The 23,706-nt window shown below is 41.1% G+C and overlaps 1 protein-coding gene across 2 annotated transcripts in view; it reads right to left on the bottom strand.

Annotated features, from left to right (window-relative positions):
• LOC127580868 (chemokine-like protein TAFA-2) overlaps positions 1-23,078 on the bottom strand; it is a 76,218-nt gene extending 53,140 nt beyond the window's left edge. For both annotated transcript variants that reach the window (XM_052034829.1, XM_052034827.1), the window contains exon 1: positions 22,555-23,078. The gene's annotated coding sequence lies outside the window, so the exon portion shown is untranslated. The remainder of the gene's footprint in view (positions 1-22,554) is intronic.
• Between the last annotated feature and the right edge of the window lie 628 nt (positions 23,079-23,706).

The raw sequence follows: 23,706 nt of genomic DNA, 5'->3' as shown, positions 1-23,706 counted from the left end.
TTAAATTTTTCAGGGCTCTGGAGAAAGAGCAGGAAATGGGGTAATCCGATATCTCTTTGAAGGTGCCAGCACGGTCACGATGGGCTGCATGGAATCTCACTGTCTGATACATTGTTATGTGTGTTGGGAATAGAATCCCATTTTAGGATGAACAATTATTGATATCTACTTTACTGATATCTCCAGAATGTACTGCTTTTATAGAGAAAGAGTTGATTCGGTTTGGGGTAGGAGGGTTAGGGGTTTGATGGGTGCTCAGAGGGAGGTAGCGAAAGGGGCATCAGCGTTCTATCACCCTGTATCGCTACTGATTGTTCCTGCTCTAGATGGCAGATTTATAGATAAATCAGACTGGAGCCAAAAGCTCTTCAGAGTGAGGGAGGGGAAAGAAACTACTTGATGTGAAGAAATTAATTGTCATTCTGTTTGTTTATGCTCATTATTGATCTCAATATGTATACATAAATATATCAACTCATTTCCCTGCGGTGGTCAGGGCTCCCTGATGCCTAACACATGCCGCAGAATGTTCTTGCATTAAATCTATCAGATCTCGGCAGGGGTTTTAAACCCAGAACATTAAGTTTGCTTTGTAACAGCAAGTGGAGGGTGGTTCAAACTAATGATGTAGTACTGATTTTATTTGGATTTGCTGCTGATTCATCGAAGATACAATGGCTTCCCACTAAGTGTTTAGGCCTCACTCCAAATTCTTGCCCTCTGCCAATCCTTGTGTTTTGTGTTGTAACTCAACCTACCAGTTATCACTATTGGGTTCTTGACCAAATGTTTCGCTGAATCTGGGCCATCCACGTCATCATTAGGTTCAGAACCACACTGCATTAATAGCTTATGAGGGAAACTTGTGTGTATATAATCAAACCCTCTCCCCAACCCCCTAAACATATGTTTCCATTAACCCTCCATATTATCACCAAAGACCCAGATTTTGTAATGGGTAGTCAGTCAATGACTCTCATCACAGCCTTGGAAGGAAGTTACCCACATTCCATCTTGGAATATGAATTGGATTTGTGACCTCTGGTATGAGTGTCCCTTTTCCTGACGCCGTTTGCTGTCTAGCCTCAGTTCCAAGGGATGTCTGGCATCCATTGACGATGTCAACCAGCTGCTGAGCAGCCAATCATACTGAGGATTTCTCACAGACTACAAACCAGGAAGCTAAAACCCCAGTTTTTTTCTAACCTTTTCAACATTTCATAACCTTTTCAACATTGTAAAGATGTGTGTCCTAATCTTTACAAAGTAAAGATTTACACACACAAACAAAAGTCAAATTTAAGCTGAAAAATCTTATAAACTATGCATTTTAAACAAGAACATATATACCTACCTGATGGAATGACAATCCAAATATATAAAGTTATTTTTTGGGGTGTAGAGAGGTTTTTAAAAACAATTATTATTTAATGGGCCATTAACATCTCAGTTACACATCATGCAAAAGAAAGCACAACATTTTCAGAATTTTTGTAAATAGTGACTGTGGTTTGACAATTTGGTTTTCAATAAATCACTGAATTCTGCAGATTACGCAAGTGAAGATCACAAACAGCACACATTGTGGGTGAGCAGGGAATCATTGACATGAACTTCTAGATGTTTGCATTTAACTAAAAATATGTCTTGACCTCATTTCTCACTGCAAATCCTGTGGCAGTATTATGTTGTCTTCTTGGTCTTGTCTAATTCCAAAATGGCAGCTGCTAATATCCAAAGTAGTAGCATGTGTAGCATGTCATAAATGCACTGGGGAAATGGATGATTTTTAATAGGACTTTCAGCAAATTTACTTACTGGAACTCATAACTATAGCCTCCTTGATACTTCATTGTTCTTTTACCCCAAACATAAGAGAGTGAAAGATGATGCAAAGGCCAAATGCTATTCGGAAACTCATTTCACTGATGGATCTGTTTAAATTACTGAATTACATCCAGGGAAAGTTAACCAGAGTAACAGGGAAAATTTTCAGAAACCGAGTGCTCTTGAAGTGTGTGCAGTGGTGACTTTTGAATCTTTTCCCATTAGACAGAGTTGAGCTTTCAAGTTGTTGGTGCACTGATGAGCAATGTTGTGACTGTTAAACTGGTTCTGCAGTAGAATGCGTTTGATGTTCGTTGGTTATCATCAATCAATAAGATGATAAGAGGCAAAGATCGAGTAGACAGTCAATCTTCCCAGGGCGACAATGGCTAACACGAAGATACATCATTTTAAGGTGATCAGAGGAAGATATAAGGGGGAATGTCAGGGGTAAGATTTTTTACACAGTGAGTGGTGGGTATGTGGAATGCACTGCCTGCAGAGGTGTGGGGGCAGATACATTAGGGACATTTAAGAGACTCTTAGATAGACACATGAATGATAGAGAAATGGGGGGCTATGTGGGAGGGAGGGGTTAGATAGATCTTAGAGGAGGAGAAAATGTCAGCACAATATTGTGGGCCGAAGGGCCTGTTCTGTGCCGTAATGTTCTATGTTCTAGTAGTGCGTGATAAGGCAGAGTAAGTAGACTTGGTATGAATAACCTGGTATAATTCATAAATCTCTGTGTCCACTGTGCCTGAGTGTAACACATGAAAGTTTTGGTTTAATTGGTCGTCCCTTCCTAGGATTTTTGGCAACTCTGGTTAGTGGTTTCATCAAAAGCAACTCCCATCTCCATGCTCCCCCTATTAGATGCCCAAGATGTCCACCCTCAATAACTTGCCTACTTGTTTCCAACATTCACCTTTTAACCCAACTGAATGAATCTTGACACAAGGGTAAAATATGCTGAAATATATAAATAATCTTAAAAGTATGTATTTTTTCTCAAACTTTCATTTCCATTTCTGCTGATATTTTTATGACTATAACATAGGCCTCCTTCTGCATTAATTATAATAACTTCCTGGAGAGTAATCAAAATTTCCTTCGGTTGCTGCCAGGGTAATTGAAGAGAGAAAAGTGGGACATTTAACCCTCCCAGGCTGCTCCTACATTCAGTTAGATCCTAGTTGACTTATAGAATAGCATGTGGAACTTTCATTTAATTGTTACAGCACGGAAGGAGGCACATTCGACCCATCAGGTCTATGCTAGCTTTTAGAACAGCAATCCAATTATTCCCATTCCTCCGCTCTTTCCCCATAGCCTGCAAATTATTCTTTCTAAAGTTTTACTTGTAACCCCCTGCTTTCCACCTGTAATCTTCAATAATCTTATTTAAGAGCCATTGGAACAACAGGTGCTTCACTGCAAATGAGAACTGAGGCAAGACCAATACATTGCTCAAAAGAGAACTAAAATATTAAAAGGAAAAGACATAAACAAATGGGGAACAGAGAGGGAAATATGATAAGCAAATGAGTGAAGAACTACCAAAGCTGCAAGTTTGATGATTCACCACATAAGCCTGGAAATGTTACATGAATGAACACAGTAAGTCATTTTGACTTTACTTTACTGGCTATTTTAGTGAGAATACAAGCTTTTTTTAATATAAACGATTTAGAGTATGTACTAAAATAGAAGGATGTAGGTCCTATTCCTGATAGAAAACTCCCAATTCAAGTTAACTGGAATCAAGTTGCACGTCAGCCATGATCTAACTGAATGGCAGAATAGACACACGAGGGTGAACACACTACCTTTCCTGTTCCTTTTCATCCCCATTTTGAATATGCGCCTTCTCATCTACTTCCCATCTATTGAAAGCAATCCCATGCCATGCACACCTTCCAAACCTGGGAAAGTGAGGGTTTGGTGGGGAGTACATGGAGGGTGGGGGGTGGTGATTGAAGCCATATAATTAAGTAGTCACCCCATGGTGCTGCTATTTCTGGTTAACCATGTTCCTGCAATGTGACCTCTTGCCATGAATTGCCCCACATGGTTAAACAACATATCTCTCCAACTCCAAACTATTTATAACTAGTAAACAATCCTGCTAAAAAATGCAAACTTTGCTTAAAGCTCTAATGACATAAATTCTCCCGAGAGCCAATTATTTAGATGTAAAATAGTATAACATCAACTTAAAAAAATAAGAACGAATGAATTAGTAGTTCCAGGGCATTCCTGGTGATTCCACAACAATCCTAGAAAGCTGACATCTCTGGACAAGGCAGTTTGTCAGGAAAGGGTTTGGGTATTGGTGAGGGGAACTCTAACAACAATAGTATGGAACCAAGCTGAGAACTTTATCTGGGGGAAAGGAGATGGGAAGGAACCAGCTGCCCATTGAATCCTAGGAGCTGCATTGGGTCAGCCTTGGCTCATTATGTTGCTTGCTTGCTTGTTTATGAGCCGGAATGTAATGAGTCCCACAGCCGTTTCCAGAGACCTAAGCAATAATATTTCAATGAAATGACTGATAATCTAAACCATGATGCAGGAATGCTGCACTGCCAGAGCTTCTGTCTTTCAGATGAGATCTAAATGTAAATCTTGTCTGCCCTTTCAAGATGTTGAAGAAAATCCCATTCCGATCAATTTGTAGCAGAGTTGCTCACTTCTCTCGTGCTTCCTAAGGGGACTTACTTTCTTACTGATTATGACAAAAAAGAGAAGTTTTCAAGTCATTTATCTCCTTGCTGTGTTGGGACTTTACAGAATCAATTATTTAGATGAAAAATAGTATGACACCAAATTTTTAAAAAAGAATAAATGAATTAGTGTGCTTTAAAAACAGAGCACATGGTACAGAATGGTGGAAAATTTAACTTATTTTACTACTGAGTAAAGCTGGACATTCACTTGAATTTCCCTCTCTAACTCATGAAGAATTGATCCCAAATGAACCTATGATCCATTAGTTGATTCCTTTCGTCCTTTCTTAACGTTGTTAAACCCCTTAAACTATCCTGTCACAATATGACATCTCTATGCTCTCAGAAAATAAAGGGTTTGCACCTACCGGTCCAAAAGCAAGAATTATTTTGACTCTGGAAAGTTGCACATTGTTTTTTCTATTTTATTGTCTCCTACCCCCATTCTGTCAAACTTGCTTGATGCTCTTGAGCACTGCAAGCCTCTCAGATTCCCTGACAAACAATCTGCTGGAGGAACTCAGTGGGTCAAGCAGCATCTGTGGGGGGAAAGTCTGATGCAGGATTTTGACCTGAAATGTCAACAATTCCTTTCCTCCCACAGCTCCTCCAGCAGACTGTTTGTTGCTCCAGATTCCAGCATCTGCTGTCTCTTGTGTCTCTCAGATTCCATGTTTCACCTGTGGGGGACCCACTTTCTTGGATGACAAACCTGCCTCTAAATTCTGAAGTAATTTTTTTTCAATGGCCACAACATTTTAATTCCACGTCAGTATTTGAGATCTGGCCACTTCCTGACCGAGATAGATATTACATCATATAAAAGATGAACCTTTATTACTAATACCTGATATTACTAATACTAACCTTTATTACTAATACGAATAATTTATCTCCTGGCTCAATTTTAATCACTTAAGTATTTTCCCTCTTGGAATTTGCTTTATGTTTGCCTCCTCTTGGAGATTCCATACCTATGGAGATGAGTGGATGGGGAAGTCAGGGAATAAAAGTGTTGGGTCAATAATGTGTGAGGACAGACTTGATGGGCCAGCAATTCCTTTCCTTCCAGTTGATTTCATACACTCAGCATGATCAATCCCATGCTCTCCAGCACCAGTCACGCACTCTAAACCAACTTCCTAATCCAAGATAATCAAGTGAGGGTGGCTGACTCCACTGTCTGATGTTCATCCGGTCTTCAGGTGAGCTTTCCCACATTTTATGGAACCCATGGATTTTCCTTTAATCTGCAAAATGTAGATTTCTCCTCCTCCTCAACTATCTTTCTCATTCAGATATCTCCAGACCAAACCTCAGTCACTGTAGCTTCTCCTCTATGAAAGGAAGAATGTGGAAGGATGTGGAAGCTTTAGAGAGGGTACAGAGGAGATTTATCAGGATGCTGCTCGGATTGGAGAGCATGTCTTATGAGGATAGGTTGAGTGAGCTAGAGCTTTTCTCTTTGCAGAGAAGGAGGATGAGAGGTGACTTGATAGAGGTGTACAAGATGATAAGAGGCATAGATCAAGTGGACAGTCAGACTTTTTCCCAGGGAGAAAATGGCTAACACGAGGGGACATAATTTTAAGGTAACTGGAGGAAGTTATAAGGGGGATGTCAGAGGTAAGTTTTTTTACACAGAGAGTGGTGGGTGCATGGAACACACTGCCGGCAGAGGTTGTGGGGGCAGATACATTAGGGACATTTAAGAGACTCTTAGATAGCCACATGAATGATAGAAAAGTGGAGGGCTATGTGGGAGCAAAGGGTTAGATAGATCTTAGAGCAGGATAAAATGTCTGCACAACATCATGGGCCGAAGGGCCTGTACTGTGCTGTAATGTTCTATGTTCTATATTCTTTTCACGCCCAATAAGACATATCTCCCCATGTGATCTGTCCCTGTTTCCTAGCACATCCTAGCTCCTGGTCCTCCAATGATCCCCTACACACAGATATTGTGCCTTCTCTCCACTTAAAATTACCTTCAACTCCTCTTTCCTTCTCTTTTCGCCCCATAGATCCTAATCATATTTCTGCCATATTCTACCCAGCTACACCTTACATTGCCTGTCAAACCTTTCTTTCCTACCCACAAAGACACCACACATACTCATTGGTTGTTCAAAGCTATTTGAGACTGTCAACTACTTCCACTTCCTATGCTCTATTCCATTGATTTTCAAACTGTGGGTGTAAGCCCCCCCAACCCACCCACCGGATGGGACATCGTAACAATTGACATAGTGTTATAGAGTAATACAGCACGGAAACAGGCCCTTCAGCCCAACTTTCCCAGGCTGACCAAATTGCCCATTTAAGCTAGCCCCATTTACCTCTGTTTGGCCCATATCCCTCTAAACCTTTCCTATCCATGTACCTGTCCAAATGTCTTTTAAATGTTGTTACTGTTTCTGCCTCAACCACTTCCTCTGGCAGCTCGCTCCAAATACGGACCACCCTCTGCACGACGAAGTTGCCCATCAGATCCCTTTTAAATCTTTCCCCTCTCACCTTAAACATATGCCCCAGTCTCCAAAGGATAAAGTCCTAGACATGGGTCACCAGGAGAAATTAGCAATTAGCATGGAGAATAGAATGGTGGTGAGGGAAGAAAGAACAAATCTCGCTGAAAAGTGACTCGGTGAAAATATTTGGGAGCCACATACTTATTGCTGAAAGACGAACCACAGAAATCCCACAGAAAGGGATGAGATGAATGCCCCACATTTCCTCATAATGTTGATTGAAGCAAACTAAAGCTCATCTTTTTCAAATAGAGCCACAGGATCTTTTATAGTTGTCTGAACTGTGGATAAATAGTGCTGTGAAGTAACAATATAACATCAAATTGATAGTGTTAGTAATACCTCTGACTCTGTCGCTAAGTATCAGATACTCCTGTGTCAGAATGCTACAGGTTAAATATAGAGTAAAAATCCATTTATACTCTTTCATCTAATACTCACAGGTTAGGTCCAGAGTAAATCTTCCTCCACACTACGCTGAAACATAGATTGGATGGGTGCAGCACAGGGTGGATACAGAGCAAACTTCCTTCCATGCTGCTCATCAACCATTTCCAAGGCAGGTACAGTGAAGTTGGATATAAATTAAAATTCCCCATACACTGCCCCATCAAACACTTTTAATGCAAGTTAACATGGTTTACATACAAGATAAACTCCATCTACATCACTGCTGCAAACATTTCCAAGACAGATATGGGCCAGGTTAAATGCAGAACTTTGTCCCAACAAACCCCCCTCAGGGGAAATAGACCCCAGATTAGGTACAAAGTAAAGATCCTCCTGCACCATTCTCCAGTGTGCATCCCTTTTCATTCTTCACTATTTTTTGTTGGTTGGCAGTGGCTTTTCCTGAGATGAATTACCCAGACTGAAGAAAATGTGTGGGGACCATGAATTAATGGGCATGGTTTTGAATAGAGATGTGTGCAAAAAGAAGGCTAGATATCAATGCAACAGTAACTTGGTAACATCCTATTTGCTAATTTGGTAATCGTTCCACTCATACATCGTGAGTAACTTGTACCCGTCAGCTTTAAGATAAGATTTCTTTATTAGTCACATGTACATCGAAACGCACAGTGAAATGCACCTTTGCCTGGCAGAACAAGCACATGGGTCCCAATGTTAGCTTGTTGGTCTTTGCATTCTAAAAAAAAGGCCAGTTTTTTAACTGGGAAAGGAGTAACCAATATGTGGTCACCTCATCAGTGCAAGGGGGATAAACTTTATTTGAACAACTAATATTAGTTGCACAGGATCCCTAAAAGCTGAGCTATTGATTTCTGAGAGTTATAAAATCACTGAAATATACAGACAAAGGGGCCCATTTGGCCCATCATGCTTGTGCTAACTTTTTGCCCCCCTCCTGCCTTTCCCATTGGTTTTGTTTTTCTTCCCTTCCTGCATTCATTCCATACCTTCTTGAAAGTTACCAAGTTACTGTTGCATTGATATCTAGCCTTCTTTTTGCACACAACTCTATTTGATATAATTGCCAAAAGAACTAGAGGGAAGGAAAGGAGGATTTTGTTTATTCGATTGGGAATGCTCTACCTGAAAATATGATGGAAGCAGAATAAACAATAACATTCAGAGAGACCCAGATGCAGTTAAAAGGCAAGAGTTATTTCCATAACCAGGGAGCTTAATAATAAGGGGGCTGCAGATTGATATAGTGGGGAAATATTTTCAACCACGGGCTAGCGCCGGTCGCGAACATTGTCTGAAAGAGTGGCGGAGGCAGAAGCTCTCGTCACTTTAAAAAGTGCCTGGGTGAGAATTAGTTTCCAGAAAGGCATCAAGAGCTGAGAAGCGTAATCTGTCTGACAAGTTCAACAGGGGTAGAATGGGCCAGATAATCACCTCCTGCCTCATCAACATATGATGTTATGATTCTATGAGAAGATATTTGAAAGTGGAAATTGTAAGGACTGTGGGGAAAGAGTGAACAAATAGGATCACTCTTTCAAAGTGCTTGCAGTCGGGTGGGTTGAGCGGATTTCTCTGTACATTATGTTGCTGTGAGTTTGTTGTTTATGGTGGACTGCTGAAGTAGAACTTCTGAAATCTTCCACTTTCTAGGGGAAATTTAACTGTTGTTTCGTGCAAAGGTTCATTTCCTAATGCAATTACAGCCACGAGGTTGAGATAAGTAGCTGGCGTCTTTCATGAATTGTTTAACTGCCTTCATTCCTGCAACCACTCTGTTCGATTCACAGTTGGTGCAGTTGTTGCTTAATGGTTGACCGTCAGCTCTGAGCACACATTCCACAGAGCAATAAAATGTTTACAGACCTCGCCAAAGGAATACCAAACCAAGCAGATTTACCACCCACCACCGTCAGTTAAGTGGACATATTCAAAGACACCCTATGTATTACATCTTAAATGTCATAGCTTTAGAAAAACTTATGATTAAAAATCCAAATTAGCGAAATCGTTCTGAAAGCTATTCCCTTTTCTATTTTTGGAAGGTACACTGCACTGATCACTGCTTTTGGTATCCGTGTTTGTTCAGATAATTCTGGCAAGGTGCACGTATATGCTTCGTTACCTGGTAGAGAATTTTACTGTGGTGGACAATCCTTCTCTGACAATAAGTCATTCTCTGATAGGGAATTGTTCTCTGTTGGACAATCGTCTGATTGTAAATCACGCTGCAATAGACAACTGCTCTCCAATAGACAATTTCTAACACTCAATTGTTCCCTGGTGCACAATTTTAAACATTCATTTGATCTGGGTTAGACAATTTCCGGTTAGATAATCTTTCTCTGATGTCACACCTTTTCTGTTAGTTAATCCATCTCTTAGACAATTGATCCCTGACGAAAAATCAACCTCTAATAGTCAACTGTTCTGATAGTAAATCACACTCGGATGTATAATTTCTAATAGACAATTGTTCTCTGATAAACAGTCGTTCTATAATTGTAAATCATTCTCCGAGAGAGAATTCTAAATCATCCGTTCTCCATTGGAATATTGTTCTCTGATTTGCTAACTGTTCTCTGATAGTAAATCATTCTATAGCAGACAACCGCTCACTTATAGATATTGTTTTATCATTGTAAATTGGTCTATGATAGTTTTTGACAATCATTCGATCTCTAATGGGCAACCATTCTCTGATGGATAATTATTCGCTAATGACAGTCATTCTATGATAGACAATTTCTGGCAGACAACTGTTCTTTTAGATACCGTGGTTGCCTGGTAGGCAGAGTAAATTGTTCCCTGACAGTCAATTCCTCATGAACAATCCTTCTTTGGTAGACAATCATTCTCTGATGGAAAATCATTCTCTGAGAAACAACAGTTCTTGGACAATTTTTCTCGCATGGAAAATGGTACACTCACCTCCAGCATCCTACAGCTTGTGTTCCATCACAATCTTTGAGCTTCTTTGTTTTCCTGATGGCAGGAGTTTCAACTACTTAAATTAGTAATATCCTGGACCAGATCCCACGAACATCATTCCACCACTCAAAACATATGTTTAAATTGAGGAAACGTCTCAATCAAACTCCAAAACATGTCATTAAACTGAGGCAAAGTCACAATCAACACAAACACAGCATCCTATATAATTGCTTATATAAACACTCACTCAGTTGGAACTAACACAGTCTAGCCTGTCAGTTCCTGGTCCTCGATCTATGAAATTGCTTACCTCCCTTAATCTCTGTCTTCTGGCTGAGTATAGTTTTGGCCACTGCATGACACGAAGAACATTTGGATTTCATTGAAAGGAGAGAAGCAAGCGATTGGATTATGGCAACCAATTATGTAAATTGGGCATGTTCTCATTGGAAAATAAAGGGTTGAGTTCTGATCTGGTTGGTGCTCCTGAGACTTCAAAGTGGCTAGATAATGCTGAGCATGATAAGCTGTTTCACCTTGTCCTGGGCAGTGGAACTAGAGAAGACTGCCTGCACTTGAAAGGGGAATAAATTTAAAACTAAACCACGAAAGCAATGTTCTGGTGAGTGAGTGGTCAGACTATGGCTCAGGCTCCCCTGGGAGATGGTGGTAGCAGTTAATATTGATTTATTCAAATTCAAATTCAGGAAATAATATTTTGGGAAACAGAATATGAGTAACTTGAGACAATGACATATGGTGTGCGTAGAAAACAAATCCAGGATAGATTTAAACCAGGCTGCCAATTCACTATCACCTGTTTAACAGTTTCACATAAGGTCAGAATTACCTTCAGAAAAGTGCAAAAATTGAAAGGAATAAAATGGGGTTTCCGTGTTGGTGAAAGGAATTCTAAAGCATGAAATTTTGTTCAAATTTCGCAGAAGCTTGGTTTAAAAACTGGAACAAGGATTTTGTGCAATCATACAATGAAAAATAATTATGTTCAGACAATTGACAAAAGAACCAGTGGAGAACTTTGTTTTTAATACTCTGAGTTGTTCTGATCTGAGATGCACTCCCTGAAAGGGCAGTGGAAGCAGATTTAATAATAACTTTCCAAAGAGAAATGGTTGCATTAGTAGAAACATTTCTCGGGCCACTGGGGAAAGAACAATGGAGAGTTTAATTGGATAGTTCTTTCAAAGAGCCACCACAGGTATGACAGGTGAATGCTCTTTCTTTGCGGATCATCTTACAAAAAATATAATTCAGTTGAGAATAATAACATAAAACATGGTGCACATAGTACCAGGAACAAATAGACTCACTCAAATAGTAAGACAAAAGCCTGCAAAGCATAATACCTGATGTCAAAAAGGTTTATTTTGTTCTTTGAAATGTAACCTGGATTCAACCATCCTGGGATTTATCAGGGTGATCGGCCAATTGTGCTTCAGTTAAAGAAAGGAAGGAATAATGCCCGCGGTAGTAAATTACTGAGGCAGAGTTAAGGTGTTCAAAATCGAGAGATTAAGGGAATAGTGAGGGATCCAAGAGTGTTTGGGGAAAGAAAAAACAAGTTTGAATATGAGACTGGTGTCATGATTTAATAGACAAATGTTTAATATGTGGCTTACTAATAGAAGGAGTATGGTAAAAAAGTGTCGAGTTAGCGGACTAGTATCCAGAGACCTGGACTATTGATCAAGAAACAAATGTTTGTACCTCAGTCAGAGAATTTAAAATCATATAATTTAATACATTTGGAATGAAAAGCTTATGTCAGCAGCAGTGACCATATCAAGTTATAGTAAAAACCCATCTGATTCATAAATATTCTTTGGGGATAGAAATCTGTCATCCTTATCTGATCTGGTCTGCATGTGGCCCCAGATCCACCTATGTGGTTAATTTTTAATGGCCCTTGCAAGCCACTCAACTCAAGGGACAACTAGGGATGGAGAATACATGTTGGTGCAGCTTGTGATATCCATATTGCATGAAGGAATAAAAAAAAACTTTATCTATTCTTTAGTTTAACATGTACAAAACCGTTCAAATTTAAACGATTGACAGTCACACTGAAAAGACCAGCAGAGTAATATCAAATCAAACTTTCGTGTTCATCCAAGCAATACTTTTAAGCTTGTCAGATGGACATTACACTACATTAAGTGGCTATTCAACCTTTCTTGCTCTGTAACTACCACTAAGCCAATTTTCTTGCCTATAGGCATGTGTTTTAATATTGTTTCTATTTAATTTTCCAGTTCTCTTTTGAACAATATATGGCATCTGCCATAGTAACTATCCATGAGCAGCTCTCGTGAAGTAAAAGCTAACAGTGCCAGCAATACCATTGATCCATAAAAAAAGTTCACCACCTTAATAGGGCAAGAGCATTAGAGCTTACGGAATCAAGACAGGAAGATGAGTTAAGGTACTTGTCAGCCATGATTTGAGAAGCCAATGCCTTGAGAAGCCAATTGGCTACTTTGCTTCCTCTGTTCCATCCATATGCAGATACGAACATATGGACATACAACTTAGCAGCCGGAGTATGCTATATGTCCCCTTAAGTCTCTTCCAGCATCTAATAAGATAATGTGTAGCCTCTGTATTACATTCCATCCTACCCAGAGTAATCTTGCTTATCAAGTATCTATATTCCTCAAAAATATTCAAAGACCACTTCCAATGCCTTTTGAGGACAAGTTTCAAAGACTAATGATCCTCAGAAAGAAAAAGTTTTGCCTCATCTCTACCTTAAATGGGTGACTTGTATTTTTAAATGGCAACCCCTAGTTTGAGATTCTTCTGCAAGAAGAAACATCCTCTCCACACCCACCATGTTAAATCCTTCAGGATCTTATATTTCAATCAAGTTCCCTCTCACTCTTGTAAACTCCAGTGTGTACAAGCATAGCCTGTCTGATCTTTCCTCACAAGACAACCCCCCTGATCCAGATATTAAAAAACAAACTGCTGGAGGAACTCAGTGAGTCAAGCAGCATCTATGGATTCAAAGGGATAGTTGATGTTTCGGGTCAAGACCCTGCTTGTCCTGATACAGGGTCTCGACTTGAAAGATTGACCATCTCTTTGCCTGCATAGATGCAGTTTGACCCACTGATTTCCTCTCGCAGTTTGTTTTTTGCTCCAGATTCCAGCATTGGCAGTCACTTGTATCTCCGATACAGATATTAATCCAGTAAGTTTTCTTTGATCAGCTTCCAATGCATTACATTCTAAACTTCCAAACATTGTTTATTACTTGGTTCAGTGATATTAGTCTTTCCTGTAACTGTCTGAAGGTTCACACCCCTCTCCAGGATAAAAACACAGCCTCATCAGATACTTCAGTGCAATTAATCATTTCTGTGGTGCTAATATCCGTCCTATGATTGGAAGCCCACTGCATAAACTGTGCTGGAGAAATTGAGATAAGAACAGAGCATTTTCCTCTATGTTGGATTATTTATTGGATTATTTCCTGAACACATAGGCTATTATTGCTTTCTGCTAGATACAGGAACATAAATTATGCTTTAGCAAGCCAACAATATTAATAAGCATCGGAGAATGATTTCTGTCAAGTGAAAGGAGCATTAATACAAAATAAGAATTGAAAGATTATGACGATCCAACGGAATGAACAGGCTGAAGCTCCTTCCTTAGAAAGAGGAAGGCAAAGGAGAGACCACATTGTAGTCTTCATAATTGTGAAGGGTGTTGAGAAGAGAATACCAGGGATGTGTTTCTGCTGTGGCAGAATCCAAAACTAGTCCATAACTCTAAGGTATTGGTAGAAAAATTCAACAAGGAAATCAGAAGAAATGCCTTTAGTCAGATTAGTAAAGGATCAGATGCATTTAAGGCAAAGTTATGGAAGGAGAAAGAAATAGGGAGTTACTCTGTTAGAGCTGCATGAAATAGATTAGGAGGAGGCTTATGTGCAGCATGAATCCCAGCATGAACCAATTGCAACTCTGCGGTTATTTCAATGCAATTTTATGTTAATACTTTGGGCATTAAGATTCGTTGGATTTTATTCTCTTTAGTAATATCTTTAATAACTAGTTGAACAAGTTAATTTTCAGCTATGACACGCTGAACAAGAACTGTCGAGTAAATATTTTATGTGATGCACGTCTTTGGGTCTGTTGGGATTTGTGTCTTTGATTGACAGCTTTATCTGGTATGAAAATATAGGTCAGGTTTATAAGAGAGACAAGGCCTGTGAGCCTGTTTTATTCCTTTTGAAGGACAGATTTTCAGCAGGTCTCCTGACTGCTGACTTATATTTGACCTTTTCTCTACATGGAAATTGTAGAACAGAAGCAGGCTGCTTAGCCCAACCAGTTTGTGATTCTCCTGGAGTACAAGTCCCGATCCCAAAAATGATGGAATGCAAGAAGCAAGTGGCAACAGAAAGTTGTGTTTTATAAGGGAGCATTTAATGCCATTATTAATGTGTAAATCATCCAGAAATTTGCGGCAAGGCAGAGATATTGAGAATCCCATAAACATTTCTGTATAATTTACACTGCTTCACTATTAGCCTCCTGAATAAGCAGCTGGTCCTAAACCCTCCCCTGAGTTCCACAAATTTACTGCATCTGCACATTAATTGCCAATTAACATGACCACACAAAGTTAGAATCAAAATCATACCTTTATAATGCTGAGATTTTTGTTCCGACAATACCACTCAACCTCTCCACACTGGAGAGGGTGCAACTAAAACTGTGGAAAATTAATCCTGTAAGTACAAAATTATTATTAAATAATATTGGAATGTTATTCAAATTTTAAGGTTTTGGCTTTTTCCTACTTTTCCTTTGTATTTCTTTCCCAATTTCTCTTAAGTTCATCTTCCCTTCCCCCTTTTCTTTTTTCTGTATTATATCCAGTTCACTCTATTTCCTCCTCCGTTATTCCTAAGTTTTTTTTGTCAAACCTTGTATTTCATTGGTAAAGGAAACTGGCCATGAGTCTCATTATTCACAGGCTTCCCAAATGGTCCATTATCAATTTGCACTTCCAATGATTAACAGGTCAAAGTGAGTTCAAATCATAGTAAGAACCCCTACTTCAGCAAAATGAGAGTTATTACTTTTAATATATTGACTATAGCCCTGGATCTCTCTGCAAACTTACTCTGTTAAGCAGCTTCCTGGTTAGGGTACAATTTCTTTCACTACATTGTGTGCCAAAGTTCTACAATTTTTTTTTAAATTTAAAAATTTTATTTACAGTGTGGTAACAGGCCCTTCCGGCCCAACGAGTCCGCACCGCCCATTTTAAACCCCCAAATTAACCTACCCGTACATCTTTAGAATGTGGGAGGAAACCGGAGCACCCGGAGGAAACCCACACAGACACGGGAGAACGCACAAACTCCTTACAGACAGCGACGGGAATCGAACCCCGATCGCTGGCGCTGTAATAGCGTTGTGCTAACCGCTACGCTACCGTACCATGCAAATCTTTATTTGATTTGAAATGATCTCAGACAACACAACAGGAACCAATGGAGGGAACTCTTTCCCTCACTAAGTACATAGACATCAAAAAGCATGAGAAAAAAACCTTGTCCACTGTGATTGTCTCGGCTCTCACTTATGAAGTATGGCCTGTTAGGCAGCATACAGGGCCCTTTGCCCATCTGATTATTTAATTCACTGAGAGGAGCCCAAAACTCCACTCATAAGCAACAAATATGTAACTGCTTGTTCTCATACTCACTCTATTCAGTATCTACCACCCTGTTCCCAATATTCCTCATCTGCCAAATGACAGATTGTCATAAGCATGTTGGAAAGGTACTCAGAGGACAGGTTGTAACATGCTAAATATCTAGCAGATATGCACTCATTTCTCAGATCGTATCCGGTTCTCCACAAGAGGATAATGAACACTCCCCTTTGAGCCTAGCTTTCCTCTTTAGTGTTTTGGATAGGTTGGTGAAGAATTGGAACCTGGGTATTTTACCTCTTTATTAGCCTTTCCAGTAACTCTTTCCTACTGACTTGTAACTCCTCCTGTATCCCACAACCTCTTGTTCATTGCAGATACGACAAAGTCCTCTTCAGAACACCAATGCAAAATACTCATTTAGCCCCTCAGCCATATCTTCAGCCTCCACCAAGAGAGGTCATTCAGTCCCTCAAGCATGTTCCCCAGTCAGAGCCTAGTTCCTATTATGACTCCCTAGAATGTCTTTTCTCTCCACCACTAAAGGAACGAGACTTTGTTCCTCAAGAAAACTCTTTCATTGCATTTCTAAAGCATGTAAACCATGAAGAAAATCCACACAGAAGGCAGAATGATCAAACTATCTCTCTTCCTAAAATAGCACTGGGGCCGTGGTTCACAAGGTTTTGAACCAGATGCTGGAAATTAAAAGTAAAATACTCAAAGTTTTCGAACGAGAAACCAATCCAATTTTTCTCAATAATTGCTGTGATCTGAGAAGGGGTGTGAGATGTTTTGAACAATATTTTGGATCTATAAATTCATGAGAGAATTAATTTTAAATTCAGTACAGATATGGGGGGTCAAATTGTTTTCCTCACAACTGAGGAAGGTTTTACCGTCTGTTAAAAATGACAAAACAGCCTAATTTAGTCGAAAGAGAAAATGTAAATTGAAACTAGGGCTAACTGAGACAAGTATAAAATGCACGGACTGGAGCTCAGAGTCAAATGTATGTGAAAGGTACTTCTAAGAGTATTTTACGCAAACTGAACTCATTTTAGCAGATACTTGCTAAGGAGTCAGAGAACCATATAATGTGCTCCAGTATCATTGCAGAGGTTATCACTGCAAAGTGAGTGTTACATCATGTGCATTATCCAAGTTCATACATCTATATTGATGCAGGAGCCTCTCTTCACCACCCACCCCATGCTTCCTGCTCACCCTATAGACTTACCTATGGTGTGAGTCAGTGCTGCAGAAGACATTTTAAAAGGCAACTAAATATGCAGTTACTGAGCAGAAATATTGCTGGTCTTTCAATGCAAATTTTTCTACTTCTTTTTCAAAACATAAATCACTGACAAATTCTATTTTAATGCTATTGCCACCAGTTGATTGGCTGAACACTAATCCCTGGCAGATGAATGAGTGGGTATCGATGGAATAGCAACACAATCAAGGTTTCCAATCCAAACTCCCATTAAGCCCTGCACACAATTTTACACATCACTTACTGCACTCACCATGAAGTCAGACCTTTAATCTCAACCTCATTAAATATCTGACTCCTTGCCCAATATTTTGATCTGCAACTTTTGTTCTACACTAATCAAGATCAACCATGCTAATGCATTACATCTGATCTGGAAGTATTTAAAGAACTAAGTTCAAATATTACAATCCCCATGAAGGTACAATGTGGGATAGATACAGAGTAAAGATCCTTCTGCACTGTCCCATCAAACACTGTCAAAGTAGATGCAGCACAGGATGGATAGAGTAAAGCTCCCTCTATATTGTGCCATCAGACACCAGGTATAGCTTAAACTACAAACCGCTGGAGGAACTCAGTGGGTCAAGCAGCATCTGTGGAGGGGAAGGAACTGTTGACATTTCAAGTCAAGACCTTGCATCAGGACTCCTCACCTGGATCCATCCATCATCCAGCCATCTGTTGCTCAGTTTCTTTCCCTTCCCTCAAGGGTTCCAGCTGCCTATCACCCACACACTCAACCTCCTGGGTCCACAATCCCCACCCCCTCACTGTTCCCATTTGCCCACATCCCTCCCTTATCTGGTTCCACTCATCACCTTCCTTTCTTATCAGATTCCATAATCTTCAGCCCTTTGTCGTCTCCACTTATCACCTCCCAGCCTCTGTCGCTAACTCTGCCCACCTGGCTCCATCTGCCCATCAATCCCTCCTCACCTGGATCCACCTATCACTTGCCAGCTCCTGCCTCACCCCTCCCCTTCACCTCTTTATACCGTCTATCTCCCCTTTACACTTTGTCCTGATGCAGGGTCTCGACCCGAAACACCAACTACCCCGTTCCCCCCCGCCCAACACAGATGCTGCCTGACCCGCTGAGTTCCTCCAGCATCTTTTTTTTTGGCTCCAAGTTCCTCTGTCAGTTTGCTTTGTGTTCCAGATTCCAGCATCTGCAATCTCTTGTGTCTTTGTTGCACTTGCAATGTGAGTTTGAGGAACAGCATCTCATCTACCAGCTGGGCCTTTTAACAGCCCTCAGGGGTCAGCGTTGAATTGAACAATTTCAGATAAGCAGACATTTCCAGTTTCTGTCAGAACTGGCCAATTCTGATGAATAGTTAACTCTGTTTTTCTCTCTCCTTAGAGGCGGCATGACCTGCTGAATATTTTCAAATTCCCTTTTCTTAATTTCAGATTTTCAGCAGCTGCAGAGTTTTGTATCTCACTCTCCAGCACATTTTTCGCTTTCACCTCTGTTCTCAGTCATTTCCTATTTACTTCTCCTCCAGATAGATTACTCAGTCTCTTCATCTCCACAGACACTCCTTTGTTCTCTCCATCCCTTCTCACTTCTCCGCAACTTAAAATATGTTTGTATTTTTTTTAACATTTCCTAGCCCTGATGTGAGGTTACCAACCTCAAATGTTAACTCTGTTTCTCTCTCTATACACGCTGCCTGTGCTGCTGAGCATTTGTATCATTTTCTGGTTTTATCTCAGGTTTAGCATGGGTTAAATGAAGAGTGGATCTCCCCCTACACTGTTTTCAAACGTTCTCAAGGCAGGTACATTACTGATTGGATTTAGAGTAAAGATTCCTCTGCGCTGTCCCATTAAATAACTTTTTTTTTCATTTTTTTGAATTTTTTTTTATTTACAGCGTGGTAACAGGCCCTTCCGGCCCAACGAGTCCGCGCCGCCCATTTTGAACCCATATTAGCCTACCCATACATCTTTGGAATGTGGGACGAAACCAGAGCACCCGGAGGAAACCCACGCAGACACGGGAGAGTGTACAAACTCCTTACAGACAGCGACGGGAATCGAACCCTGATCGCTGGCGCTGTAATAGCGTTGCGCTAACCGTTACGCTACCGTGCCGCCCCTGGGCATACATAGCAGCGACTAGATACAGTGTAAGGTTACACTGTCCCTACACCCATTCCCAGACCAAATAGAACACAAAATTAGGTACAGAGTAAAGCTACCAGTTTGGATATGAGATTAACATTAATCCAATTGATTTAATGTAATAGTCATTATTCTATCCAGAGTAGAGTGACCCCACCTATTCTTTATCCTCTAATAAAAGGAGCAAATACCAGATGGAACATTGATTCCATGACGTTCCCAAGCGGAGCATTCTCTTTGTGCCTGTGTCTCTACCTATCCCATCCGTCCAATGCAATGTTATCCCAGTGGTAGCAATATGGCTGGTGGAAGGCTCCCTTCAAGAAATGAAACCATGGAGCTACAGTCTCAGGCCAAGAGTGGCAATTTAGTAATCTAAGTAATCTGCTGGAAGACAAATAGTTGGACTGTGTAAGGCCGAGACCAGATCAGCTATGATCTTGAAAAGCAAAAAAACTACACATGTGGGAAATCTGAAATTAAAAACAGAAAATGCTGCACACCCTTAGCAAGTCAAGCAGCAACTGTGGAAAGCGAAACAGAGTTAAAGCTTCACACTGATGGCTTTTCATCAAAACTTATTTATTATAGTGACAGCCAACACATTTGTATCATTTTCTGGTTGGGAGGCTGCCTGTATTGCAGTCAAAGGGTGAGTTAATCGTGGATTGCAATCCCCATTCCAATTCTCTTTCCTCCCTTGCTCCTCCTTTCCTTCTTCGTCTCCTCACTTGTCCCTCTTTCTTTCTCTTTTTTGTCTATACGTTTAATGTACGAGGAGTGTTTGATGACTCTGGGCCTGTACTCGATGGAGTTCAGAAGGATGAGGGGGGGATCTCATTTAAACCTACTGAAAGGCCTGGATAGAGTGGTCACGGTGAGGATGTTTCCAGTAGCAGGAGAGCCCAGGATCCAAGGGCACAGCCTCAGAATACAGAAATGTGCCTTTAGAACTGGGGTGAGGAGGAATTTCTTCAGCCAGAGGGTGGTGAATGTGTGGAATTCATTGCCACAGAGGGCTGTGGAGGCCAAGTCACTGGGTGTATTTAAGGCAGGGATTGATAGGTTCTTGACTGGTAAGGGGGTTAAGGGTTACAGGGAGAAGACAGAAGAATGGGGTTGAGAAAAGAAAAAAAAATTCAGCCATGATTGAATGGCGGAGCAGACTCAATGGGCCGAATGGCCTAATTTTACTTCTATATCTTATGGTCTTATTTAGCCCCTGGGTATAGTGTAGGTAACTCAAGAAGTGTGACTAAGAATGAGTGGGCAATGACAACTAACCTGCAAATTCTTCATGGGACTATAGATATATCAGTTTGATTGCCCAGGTTTAGAAATTTCCTGAACTCTCTAACCTCATCCTTATTCAAAGATCTCCAAAGCATTTCACCAACTCTGCAGGAGAGAGAGATCATGGAAAGTGGGGAGGGAGTGAGCAAGAGAAATTTAAGGAAAAGGGGAGGAAGAGAAGGTAGAAAAGGGTGAAGAGGTAGAAGGAAAGACGGAGGAAGTGAGGGGAGAAGAAAAGGGTGAATAAGGAAGGAAAGAAAATGGGAAGAAAGAGGGATGGAGAAATGAAAAAGCGAAGAGAGAGATGAAAGAGGGAGGGAGTGAAAGATCAATCCACCCGCCACGCTGACCAGCAGAGACACAGATGACTTGAACTTCATCCCTGGTTGGTAACATTAAACACATGTATAGGAGCAACAAACAAGATGCTGGAGGAACTCCAGGGATCAGACAGCATCTGCGACAGGAAATGGACAAACATTTTCCTCCACAGATGCTGCTCGACCGGCTGAATTCCTCCAGCATCTTGTTTGTTACTGCAGACTCCAGCATCTGCAGTATCTTGTGTCTCGACGTGTAGTAGTGCCAGTGTGTGGACCCTGCCTCCAAAATGCACTCCTTTGACCTAAATATTGCACTAACGCCTTGGGGTGAATTCCCAGGCAAAAACATACAGGATTGTTAAGCAGACCAAGTGCAATCAGAAGTGGGGCTAATTTAGTTTCAATGCCACTTCAAGCATTCTTATCTTTGGGTCTATTGTATAAACACGTCAGATATTACATAGAGGGACTAGAGCTCGATTTATTCACCTGACAGCAGAAAAGGCTAAAGGACAGCTTCAATAGTTCAAGGATTGTTGATAGGGATGAACTGCTTCTAACCAAACATAACTGGCGAAAGAAATCTAAGGGGGAAAGATGAGAATTTCTTTTTACACAGTGAATTGCTATGATCCGGAATTGGTTGCCCGAAAGAGCGCCGGAGGCAGATTCAATGGTAACTCTCAAAAGATAATTGAATGATTCTTCAAGCGGAGAAGTCTGCCTGGCTGCGAAGGAAGGGGAGGCCAGGAAGGTGGGGCCCATCGAAAAGCTCTTTCGCCTGGCCCTCACAGGAACAAGGGGCCGAATGGTCTAATGCTGATTGATCTGCCACCTTGGCTGAAACTGTGGTAAACACGACTAACTTTGCGACTAATAATGCCCTCCTAGTGAACTTAAAGGAAATCTATTTTTTCCTCACAGAGGGGTTGGAAGTACGTGATGAACTGTGGAGCTGGTTGCTATTAGACTGCTTATACACACAGAATGCCACCTCGATCTCACAGCCAATCTCACAGTCAAGCGAACTTCAAAGTTAAAGTCAGGCTCCAAATTGCTCCTATTTTAAAGCTTCCCCCAGGAAACATGTTATGGGACCGCTGAGAATGAACTCCAAGATTCACCAGTTCCTATTTGTTGCATACCGTGAAATGGAAGAAGCCAATTGTTTATGGGCTGGCATTTTGCTAGCACTGACCTCGCTCTCCTGTTTCCATCGATAAAATCTGAACACATTATAAACTGGGAGCAATTTTCGCAACCAATTAGCATTGGATGTTGAAAATCATTTAAAGTTCCCAAAAGATAAAATAACCTCTGGTGGTATCTTCCCCTAGAATCTCCTCTCTTCTCATCGCTGCCAAGACCCCACTTACCTGTTGTGTGGGTCTGAACTATCTGTCTCCCTCCGTCCCTTCAAATTCTCCCAGCAGCGCCAATCATTCTGCGCTGGTATTAGAGACCGATGGGCGCCGGCGGTGTCGCTCTCTCCCTTGCTCTGAGTCCTCTCCTGTTGTTAACCGGGGGATATTCCACCCCCACCAGGCCAAGGACAGATTTTTGGAAGGATTGTTTTCTGGAATATAATTTCTTCCAACTTTCAATGTCTCACAGCGGCGTCGCCTCTCAAAAGTCTTGACTTTAATCTCCAGAAGAAAATAGAAATTATATAAACAGGAGGGCGAGTGAGTCCAACTTCTTGCTAGATTTGTGATTGGAATTTGCGTGAGTTTCCCCGTAGGGGCGAGGTGTCGCAGATGAGGGCCGGTACTGGTGATACTGTTTGTATGTCTCTGCTGTTTTACGGGAGAAAATAAGCTCCTTCAGATGCAGGTCTTGGAGCTGTTGTGTGATCTGTGGTGAGAGAGAGGGTGAATCGGAGCAGGGTTGGGCTACGCAGTTGCTGTTGCCTTTGCTCTAGAGGGACTCCCCGGAACTTCATGTGCTAGGGCACAGTGCCACTCTAAGCCCGTTTTAGTTAAGTGCAGCCAACAGATCGAATCCTGTCCGCTAGCAAAAGAGAAAACAACTCACATGGACCCAAAGGTGATGGGATGACCCTGAACCTGTGTACAGAGAGAGTCTTGTGTTCGAAGCCTTAGAGTCATACAGTACAGAAACAGGCTCTTTGGCCCAACTCGTCCGTGCTAACCAAGATGCCTACCTGAGCCGGTCCCATTTGCCTGCGTTTGGCCCATATCCCTCTAAACCTTTTCTATCCATGCACCTGTCTAAATGTCTTATAAATGTTGTACAGTTTTGGTAACCCTGTTATAGGAAGGCATCACGGTAGTGTAGCGGTTAGTGTAACGCTTTACAGCGCCAGTGACCTGGGTTCAATTCCGGCCACTGTCTGTAAGGAGTTTGTACGTTCTCCCCGTGTCTGCGTGGGTTTCCTCCAGGTGCTCCGGTTTCCTCCCACTTTCCAAAAGACGTAGGGGTTAGGAAGTTGTGGGCATGCTTCGTTGGCACCAGAAACGTGACGACACTTGCGGGCTGCCCCCAGAACACTCTACACAAAAGGATGC

The sequence above is a fragment of the Pristis pectinata genome, chromosome 20 (genome assembly GCF_009764475.1).
Source record: "Pristis pectinata isolate sPriPec2 chromosome 20, sPriPec2.1.pri, whole genome shotgun sequence".
In the NCBI taxonomy this organism is placed as follows: Eukaryota; Metazoa; Chordata; class Chondrichthyes; order Rhinopristiformes; family Pristidae; genus Pristis; species Pristis pectinata.
Note: the sequence above shows the minus strand (reverse complement) of the source record. Positions and strands in the feature narration are given on the sequence as shown.